Source organism: Protopterus annectens, chromosome 1.part1, assembly GCF_019279795.1.
Source record: "Protopterus annectens isolate FY-2018-M chromosome 1.part1, PAN1.0, whole genome shotgun sequence".
Lineage (NCBI taxonomy): Eukaryota > Metazoa > Chordata > Ceratodontiformes > Protopteridae > Protopterus > Protopterus annectens.
Window position 1 is genome coordinate 859,224,070 of NC_056726.1, and position 11,662 is coordinate 859,235,731.

The window sequence follows — 11,662 nt, forward strand, 5'->3', positions numbered from 1 at the left end:
ATATTGAGTTTGCCAGGCAGATGTATTGTTCATACACACCTGCTTCTTGCTGTTTATTAGGTAGTATTTTAGGAAAGAATGTGAGGCAGTGTAGACAGGAGGACAAGAAGTGTAGGTTTGATGGTAAGTGTTTAGGAAGTCAGGTGAGTTAGGGGATGTTATTTCTATACACACACATATATATATATATATATATATATATATATATATATATATATATATATATATATATACATGCATACATATATGTGTGTGTGTGTGTGTGTGTGTGTGTGTGTGTGTGTGTGTGTGTGTGTGTGTGTGTGTGTGTGTGAGGATGGGCTGGCCCATTTCATATGGGTTTCTGGTGTACACACACACACACACACACACACACACACACACACACACACACACACACACACACACACACAGTGTCTGTTTGTCCATTTGCCTGTTCCCAAGTAACCAGCCAATATTGGTACAGATAGACTTTGTGGAACTTGTGAGTTAAGTGTGGTCTCTTAGTCACTTTAGTTGTAGGTATTTCTGCAAGGATAACAAGATATGGACTAAAAATATTTTGTACGTAAAGAAAAGAAGTGAATGGAATTATATGTGGTTGGGATAATGGGATAAAATAAATACATGTGTATATGTATATATATATATATATATATATATATATATATATATATATATATATATATATATAAATATGTACATATATACACAAATAGACATATGTAAACAGATAGATAGATAGATAGATAAATAAACAGATAGATAGATAGATATAGACAGATATAGACATACATATAGATAGATGTATAGGTAACTATAGATATAGCCATATATGCTAAGTCCCTCAAAGGTGGCTAGTTGGTGATCAGCTGAGGTTTCACCAGAACTGGTGGGCTTTGAGTGTCCCTCAAATGGTAAGAATAGTAGGATATAAGTGGTACCAATGCCTGATGCCAGATGTGGTTGGTCCTACCTCTTTGTGGCTGAGTGGATCTTTGTGGCTGAGTGGAAAGCCTGCAGGACTGGTGACAAAAAAAGTCAGGCAAAGGTATTCTGGCACTGGTTACATTAGCATGGCAAGTTACTATGATCAGTCCATGGATAATAAGTTGATTATTTCTGGGCAGCATTTAAAATCATTATTTGAGTTGCACCTTTGTCTTTTGGTGAATTGACTTTAACCAGAGGATCATGATTTATTGCAAAAGTGAGTACAGTGGCAAAAGGTCTGGGGTTTGAGAAGCAGGGACAGTAGCTTTGTTTATGTTCACTTGTTTCCTACCCCTGGAACTTGCAGCAAGTTCATAATGAATGCTACAGAGAGCAGAATGGAGCTGCAGAAGCACAGGTCTGTAAAGGGAAGATGGTGGATGATTGTCTGAGTCAGAGGAAGGCCATCCTGAAGCAGAATGACAGATACCCTCGAGCTAATGCATAAACTGATGGAAAGCTGTATCTTCATCTGATAATCCTATAAAAGCACTTACAAGATATTTACCCTCATGTGAAAATGAAGTATCTGGTCTTCACCATGAGGATAAGCATCTTGTAAGTGCTTTTATAGAATTACCAGATGAGGATACCGTTTCTTAGTCTGAGTGCAAGAGTATTTACAGGTGGCAACCTGGTACTATAGAGTAGGTCTGATGATAGCTTTAATCAGGGTTGTAAGCACCCTTTCATCCCTACTCAATAGTGTTTGCAAAATATCTCGTGTGATTGAGTAGCAACTTCTAATAACTGGTGACATGTTCCCTTCAAACTTAAAATGATTTATTAATAACTCCTCCAATATCTCTAACACAATAGGTTTCAGCCAGGAGGGCATTCTTTAAAGCATAGGGGTATCAGGGATTGTTTGTCCTAAGATGAATGTTTTTTTTTTTTTTTTGCATTAAATACTATGTCCTTCAAAAATCCACAAAGATGAAGGGTGTCCAGCAACCCTACCATGTTAGTTTGGTTACAGTTGTTCCCACCATTATGTCGTCTGCAAATTTACTGGTTCAGATATCTCTGGAAACTGAAAAATCTGCCATGAAGATGGAAAAAAGAACAGGCACCTGAATAACCCTGGTTTAACCTTAGATGTACCTTTAGCTATTTTAACCTGTAATGTTCTCCTTATTAAATATATTTTTATCCCTCTCTGTCCAGTTCTCTGACTATTTTAGCATGTAAGACTGAGCTAAAAGCCTTTGCTATAACCAGGTAAATAGCAACAATTTGTAAGCTCTGGTAAAATAAATTCTGATCACAGTTTATTAAATGCGACTGACATTTTAGTAAAGCTGTGTTGTTAGATAACAGCAGCAGTTGATTTCAAGCCATCTGACATCTGATTACAAAAGAAATTTTCAAAACATTTGCCCAAAATACAAGTTACAGTAATAGGTCTATAGTGGTCCATAGTTGTTGTAGATCATCCTTTTGAGACAGGAATTACACTAGCTTACTTCCAGAGCTCAGGAACAAACCCAGCACTAAGAGACTTTTGAAACAGGTGCTGCAACACAGGCATAATGCTGAAAGCTTGACAGTCGAAGCTACAAACCTATGAATGAAACATGAATGTATGCATTACGGTATGCATGCTCTGCAGTTTTCATTTTCATTTTAAAGAGAAAAATTTGCATGAAAATGTTGATTCAGAGAATATAACTCTTGACAGCTATTACACAGCATGGATTACTGAGTTGGGGGTCTAATTTTGGCAACCTGATTTTGCACATTATTGCTGATGTTCCAGAAAAGAACAGCTAGTGAGAAACGGAATCATTTATAAACGTTACACAAGGTGGGTTTTAAAATTTCAGGAGGGAGAGAAAATAGTGACACGCAATTTAATCCATGAAATGATAGTGTGACTGTGCTGTATGCTGGGGGCATTTGTTTAAATAACATCACATTTATTTGTTTCTTTAGTTCATGCCCTCTTTATGTTGGGATTCTATTTTTAAATGTGTTTAATGGATTTTGTTTCCATATTTCATTAGTTGAAGTTCTAGTATTATAAACTTTATTAAAAATAAAGAAATAAGGGTAGTGGAATGCATGCAGTGCTATTCCAGTGCAGAATGCTCCTAGTTCTGAAACAATACAAGAATTAATACACTCACTAACAACTGATGTGACTAAAAATTACATAATTTTCAATCTTGTTAGTGTTGGATCCAGTCTGCTGTCAGCACAGTACACCTAAATAAGAAAAATGCCACATCCTTTCACAAGGAAAATGTGTCATTCTCATCTGAAATGAAAAAATGCATCATTCTAATTCGCATGTGCACATGCACTTTTCAGTACTGAAACAACAGAGTGACTCTCGCAACATTATAATTATCACAGTTATTGTAGTGGTGAGCGATGCAATTACAGGCTCCATAATACAGTGTTTGCTATTACACATCTTGAATCATGATTTAATAATGAAAGTCATCCCTTTAATTTCTGTATCTTGCTGTGTTCTATTGCAAGTCCTTCCCTTTTGAAAAGGCAGACACATGGAATGGTGCATTGGCCTCAATTTTGCTATATAGCCATAAAAATGGTAGAAGAATTAATCCCATGACATGCTGATTTGAAGGGGGATGATCTCTGAAATGAGATTTGCAACGTTCATTCAGGGAAGATTGAAAAAAGGGGCAAACATCAAACTAATTCCACCTCTAGCACTGTTCAGACCAGGCAGCTGAATGAGAAGCAGTTGAAATGGCTACAAGGCTCTGTCATTAAAAAAAAAAATAAGAAAGAAAAAAAGCCTTGCATTATAAAGGAAAGAAAGGAATCCATTTCCCGCTGTTCCACACCACTGCAGAGAAGCAGATTCACTGTGTCCATTGAGGACCTGCAGGGCTCGGAAGTTCAATTGTGGTTTTCATATATCACACAGAGGAGAAAGTGGTTTGAAGGCTTAATCTGTTAGGCAGCTTATTGCTCTGCATGGAAATGTCAAAACAAGGAAAAAATTAGAAACTTTGAGAGATTTCTAGTACTTCCTTGAAAAACTGAAATCCCTACAAACCAAATAATCTATTTTATTTTATCACTATGATCAAATCTGGCAGATTTTAATTAATAAGAGTTGCAAAAGCCATGCATGAGTTAAATGCTCTGTTTGGATTTAATGTTTTATCTTTTTAAGAACATATTCTTATTGATGCAACATCATCTTAAATTTCTTGTTCTAGCAGTACTTCCTGCATACCATCACTGATATGGTTTATGAATCCATGTAACTTCATTTCAGACAACTGAAGTTTCAAAAATGCAACTTCTCTAAGGGTGAATGTAAAACTCTGGGATCTGGGAATGCTGTTGTTTTATATGTTGCATTGTGGAGCAAAGTCCTAATGGCATGCATTAGAAAATGCATATTTTCTATAGTTTCATTATGCAAGTGTGTATGTGTCTTTGTGTCTGCGTTAGTGTCTGTCTCTCTGTGTTTCTATGTGTGGGTAAAGAGACAGAAAGAAAATAACCTTTTGTGGTGAAATGAAAAATAAACGAAGGCAAAATATTAACATTATCACTTTAAGTATCAAAGAAAGTTTAGCACATATTTAGATGCAATGCAGACCTGCAAAATTATTCATATGCATACTATAAAGTATGTTAGCATTCTGCACTCAAAAGTAAACAGATATAATGTGTTTAGCATACCTAGACAAGGAAATATAGAGCAGCAAACATTAGTGATACTAGGAATTTCAGATTCCAGTATTTGGATATGCACTACCTGAAAATGCCTGCAGAGAGGAGCAATGTTTATCAGGAAGAAAATAAAGAGGTCAAAAGCAACATACACAAAAATGTGTGGCCGCCATGAAAAGGCTAATAGAATGAATGCCTTTTTACAGTCATATCAGTTTGGACAGGGTGGATCGGTAGTAATTTCATCAGTGATGATAAGGAGGAAGGGGTAATGTAAATTACACTTCCAGATTTTGAAATAACTTAAACTTTAAGAACCTATTTCCCAATTCATGTAGACATAAAAAATTTACTTCCGACATTTTGCATCTTCTAGTGTTACTAAAACAGGTTCTTTTGTCATGTCCTGAAGATCAAAAGAGGCCTTTTTCTGAAAGAAAAAAAGTATTCTGTGGATTTATAGACATGGCCCACTGTGCATAAGTGAGCAGGACAAAGTCCATCTAAAATTAAATACTGTCGTAAGCTCATTTCAGATGCACAGTGGCGTATACATGAAAGTGCATGACTTCTGCCTAGCTCAAGGAAATTTATGAAATTGTGAGCATGCTCAGTATAAAACAGAACAACACAAGAGTCATGGTAAAATGTAGTGTGCCATCCATTAACTCAAGGCCAACTTTCATGGTAACTTCTGTACTATTCTGAACAATGGAATTGTAGCCTTCTCACTTTTATTTGAGGGTTGAGATATTTCAAATCAAAGAACTGTACAGAAAGGTTGGACATCAAATCACTGAGAGGGAGGGGATTCAAATATGAGTATTGATAGAAATCAGCACATCTAGGAACTGTCACGACTTAGAATTGCAGTGAAAAGGAAAACTATAAGGAAAAAAAGTAACTCACTGCTGAAGCTATGATAGAAATATTATCAGATATGAATCATAGTTAACATGGGGTGAAGAGGGCAGTCATTCCAAGACAATGTCATAAAATGGGATCATGGGCAGGTAAATGGAGCCATTATGTTAATGGACTTTGGATGAAGTACTTCAGGAATGCTTAAAATGAAAAAGTAAGATAGGCATGGTGTATTCACGTTGATATATTTGTTTACTTATGTACATACTTACTTGTTTACTTACTGTATTCATTTACTTATTTGTTTTTGCATTTATTTACTTTGTTAACCAGTTGGCACTATATTAATAAAGGTAGTAGGTGAATTCATTGTGGTCAAATACCATAATCTGTGCAGCAACCTCAGCCATTATATGATCTGCTAATGACATTTTTATGCCATAAATATTTTTATTACGAATTACTATTCAGTTGGAGAATACAAAACCAAGATTAAAAAAAAAGAGAGAGAAAGACTGAGTCAACTCAATGTACTTTTGTTCTTAAGGATTTTAGCTACCAATGAAAGAAAATTGCAGTGTGTATGTGTTTATACTGTGACAGTGGTATGAGGAATGATAGCAAGTCAAGGTAAATTGACCTTCCTGGAATATGGGCGACACTATAGGTGATCCAGTCCCAAGTAGTCCTTTATACCACTAGTGCAGTGAACATCTGAATAGTTACAAAACTTGTTTTTGAATTGTAAATTGTGGTAGACTTTAATGTTGTTCAGTAGTCATGTCATATCTCAAATATCCTCATAACAGTAATTCAAGGCTACAAAGTGAATTTACTACACAATGGCATATTCTTTCTACTTTAACCAGTTGGTTTCAGCATTATACTTCAGGCACAACTTTTTTTTTTTTAATTTGCTGACTTTATTGCTGCTACAGCCCTATCCATCTGTCCTCTATCTGTAGTGTTCCTGTGGTCTTCTTCTGTAATCTAAGCTTCTGGGTTTTCATGAGAAGACCCAGTAACTTAGCCACACCTAGAAATTGTTACTAAAACTGCTACCTAATAGTAATGTTCCTCACATTATATTACAACTATTAACCATAATCTTTGCTACTTAGCAAAGCTGGAATGTAGTTCTGTGGAGGTTGATTAGTAAGATCTCTCTCTTTTGCTTTTTTCTTTATATACAAATTTTTGCATTTTGCATGTGATAGTCAACATTTGCTGTTTTGCTTGTACTCCACAAGCCATCTTGTCAGGTTTGTTAACTGTAGAGCTTTGCTCTCATGGCCTCCACTGAAAAGAGGACAGTCATGGCCCAATTAAGCATTCCCAGTCAGCAAGTACAGATAAAAAAATAACTAATTAACTAACTAACTAAATAGGAAAAATGAGTAACACACATCATATATTTGTTATGTGGCAGTATTGACTGCAGGTTGAATGCCTGATGAGAGTAACGGTATTGGGTGGAGCAATTGGGGCTATTGTTAAAGTTATTACTTCTAAAGGCATAGCAATTCAAACTGTCATCCGATTTACTACAGCATTCATATTCTAGTAACAGACTGCTTCATAACAATTATTTAAATAAAATTCAAAAGAAGAAATAAAAACATTCTAACCATTTACTTTATGGAAAAACATCAAAGAGGATGTTGGGTATAAAACCAATTTCAAATGAAAAGTATAATTATCACAATCCTGTAATGCAAAGCCACAAATGGAAGTGGACATATATCTCTGCTTGCAATAGTTTTGACTGGTATAGATTAATGCTGATTTATGTGGTGTCAGTGTTTCTCATGTGCCATCTACAGACTCGGAGATAACAAGACGTGAATATGTTTCATTTCCTTTTATGATTATCAGCATGTCTCAGGTGAATCATGATTGGAACGGAAAACAAAAATGTTCTTCATATAGCAGATGTTAATTTTAAGCCTCAAAGATAATTATAATTAACCTATACAAAACTGCAAACATAACCAAATCAAAACACATATATTTGAAAACAAAAACAAACAAAAATGGATTATAGATAGAATTGGTACTGTATAGGTTAGAAGCCATAATGTCAAATTGCACAAATGGAAAATATAACAGCAAATACCCACTGACACAATGTATGCCCTAAATTTTGAAGCTATAGAATTTGAAATTTCTTATGGTCGAGACCATAAAATCAAAGTTTTGAAACTTCAAACTGTTTAAATGGAGATCGCCATACAGCACAGAATGGTATATTTACCATTTTCCTCACTGTAGTGTGACCTTGAAGTTGGTATATTTAATTAGCATGTGATGTGGGGGTAGTCCCTATGCAAAAACATAAATATATATATATATATATATATATATATATATATTTATTTATTTTTTTTTTATTTACATTTTGAAGTTCCAAAACTTCAGTCTTATGGTCTCCACCATAAGAAATTTGAAGTTTTGAAACTTCAGAATTTTGAAGTAGATGCATACCGATATATATGTGTATTCATCCTGGCATCCTGTCTAAGAGTAAAGATAAAAATGGCTCTATACCCACTTTTATTCAGCTAACATCTCTGACAACATTTCAACACAAGTTATTATTCACCCTGAATTTCTGGGAGCATTTCCTTGGCTTTTATGAGTTGTGAACTTTAGACTTGGGAGCTGCTAGACAGCCTAAAAGATCATCTAGAAACAACATGTCTGGAGGAGTTTGGGAAGGACCATTTGAACCTCTCTATTTGTTGCTGGAGAGTCTGAAAACTATTTGCTGTTTTTCTTTTACTTTCTGGTTGCCACCAAAGTCAGAGAGGCTGCAAACAGCTCTTTATGTACATATCTTGGGCTTTAGGACCTAGAAACTATGTTTTTTTAGACTAGAAGTATTAAACTGGAATTTAAGTTCTCTACATCTGATTGCCATTTTCGGAACATTGTACTTCAACTTTTAAATGTCTTTTACAGTTGCTTTTCATTTACAGATCAGTTTTGACTTTGTTTATAACATGTGAGATATGGAAGGAAAACAATCCAGTCTGGGGGAGTGCAATGGAAGCCTTACTGAGTAAATATGTCAGTGTCACTATCTGATGCTGGGGGAGTGCAATGGAAGCCTTACTGAGTAAATATGTCAGTGTCACTATCTGATGTAGAATGTTATTGCTCTGCATCTCTTCGTCCTTTTTCTTTTACATTTTTTGCTAAATTGGGTAGCTCACTGGACATACGTGTCCCCTTTTAGGGGCAACCATGGAGCACTGCCTGGTTAAGTGATATTCACAAGAATACCAGACCAACAACGTCAGGAAAACAGAAGTTTAATTCGCAAAACCACAACAAGATTCCACAAAGCTTTTGGGTGCTGAAAAACCCTTCTTCGGTGTGATATACAAGTCGATGAAGACTAGTACAGATTTACACTCTAATTGAAAAACACAGCCAGCCAATAAAAAGAGTGCACCAATTAACAAATATTAAAATCCATTAGGTATGAATTCTATTAAATGTATATTAGTAAAACATACATAAAAATGCACATAAAAGAACATACATACAAAAATATAAATACAATTATAAATAACTTCATGTTACAATCTCATTTGTTTTTCTTTTAAAATTGGTTTTATACTTATAGCTGCATTCAGTCCTGGGGCTTTATCTGTAGTTGACCTTAGTATCCACCTACATTTAGCTATGTCTAATTTATTACTAAGGTCTCCCCCTCTTTTAGTTGAATAAACTATCTGAACTACCCTGAAGCTAAATTTATGTGTATTACCCTTGTCTATAGAGTGTTTAGGCAAGGCATTAGTTTGCACATTCCTTTTAATGTCTGACATATGCTCTGTTATTCAGTCTTTAAGTCTCCTACTGCACTTTCCTATATAAAACAAAGTATATGCTAAGCAGGTAGCTAAATAAACTACATTCTCTGTAGTGCATGTGGCAAAGCACCTCAATTCAAAAAGCTGTAAAGTAACTGTATGTTTAAAAATTACATTTTTCTGTATATTCTTGTTTTTCAATTAGAGTATAAATCTGTACTAGTCTTCACTGATTTCTATAGCACACTGCAGAAGGGTTTTTCAGCATCCAAAAGCTTTGTGAAATCTTATTGTTTTGGAAATTAAACTTCTGTTTTCCTGATGTTGCTGGTCTGGTTTTCTTGCATTTGTACTATGCAGCGGTAGCGTTGTTGCCTCACAATAAGAAGTTCTCCCGTTCGATTCTCGGCTGGAGTGTGGGGAGTGCCTTCTATGTGGAGTCTGCATGTCCTCCCCATGGTTGGGTGGGTGTTCAAAAGACATGCGTAAATGGGCATGTCTTCAGTTGAAGGTTGAACGTCGAGCTGGTACCTCGGCATTTGTGAAAGTCTACTGCTAATCATTAGCGGACCAGAGTTCCGCTGTGGCGACCCCTAACTGGGAAAAGCCAAAAGACAAACAACAACAACATGCTGCTGACCAACATTTACATGGCTTATCATGAGTTTTGCATTGTTCTGTGGTTAAATTACAGGCTCAGAATCATGGCAGGTAATAGAGGTGGAAGGAATCAAACCCTGCACCCCTGACTACAGAAAGTAGCTAATTAACAGAACAGAGCCTCATTCCTTTGTGATAACAGCCTGACAAATAGAAATTTTGAGCAGAATTTAATTTTCAATTATTTTTACAATTACATTTCATTTATGAAGGCAATTTGGGTAAGTGGTTCCACCATTTTAAAAACTCTGGAAAACTTTGTTGTTACTTGCCAGATTTATAAATCCTTACTGTTTTTTTTAATAATTTTATCTGAAAACTTCTGGTGGCTTTATTTTGTTGACTGCTTTGCTTGCACTTGATAGAAATTAGGATATCAGTTAATTGTTATTATACAATGACTCCCTATTACTATTCGAAAACGTGCACGCTGATTGGCCAAGCCCAACCAGTGTGCCTGTTGTAAATCTCACAATATACCAATGGGAATATAAAGTGCCCCAAAACCTTTGCTTTTTGCAATTAAAAAAAGAGAGAGAAAACAGAGCAACAGAGACTTTCCTTTCTCCGTTGCTTCCGTCACAAAGCATTGATGTACTGAGCATGCATGGGAATGCAAGTCTCATACGCATGCGCAGTACATCAAAATGAAGAAGCAGTATATCACAAAAGGAAGAAGAACAGTAATCCGCCATTATACAACGACATTATTTAAGGAAAGTAAGTATTTTTTTCTTAAATAATGTCATTTTATAATAGTAATAACTGACTCTGTGGTTGTGGTATATTGAAGATTTACCCATGGTTGCCTTTGTTTAATCACTCGGGCTTCGTCCTCATGATTAAACCACACCAACTGTGGGTAATTCTTCAATATACCACACCACGTTGTTGGTTATTGCTTTAATAACCTGCATTGCAAGCTCAAATATTTTTGCTTTATTGTTATTTGTTTGGTTAAATGGAATTCATATTCATTTCTTCATTGAGTTTATTCTTGTTGTGGTATCACTAAGAAGGCAGTTTGAAGTAATATAACTACATACATTAAATACAGCACTTTATTGATTTTTATCAGCAATGTGTTGTCAGGGCAACCACTCCAAGTTAAACTTTTGCCTGTTAATTAATTTCTCTTTGACTTTCCTGTACTGATTATCTGTTCTAAATTTTCAGATTCAGTAAGATACAGTGTTTTCCTACAACTGTATGCAAAGATAGATTCAGACAGTCAGATGTAGTTAGGTACAATATCTAGTTTACTGCTAGGATTTATTAACTGTTTCTCTATGCCTTGACTGCAGGATATCCTGTAGTATACTGAGAATTATGATTGGGTGCTTAGATGGGAATCTGAAGAAATTTATACGGGGGAGTAGCATGCTGCCCAGTCACCAGGGCTAATTGGATTACTTAACTAGATTACTTCAGCTATTATGATAGTTAAAGAGTCATGTTATATGATGATAATTTATAAATCTTGACTTCATTCACGACAAAGTTATGTGTCATCATTAATAAATTGGTTGCAACCTCTGTGCCTTTGTATTTTGTGGGGAAATGCAGGCTTAGGGGACAATATTTTCTACAGTGGGGTTAACACTAAAGCTACAACCATTAACAAGTTTGTATTGTGAGACCTGACATAGTTGGGAATTGTA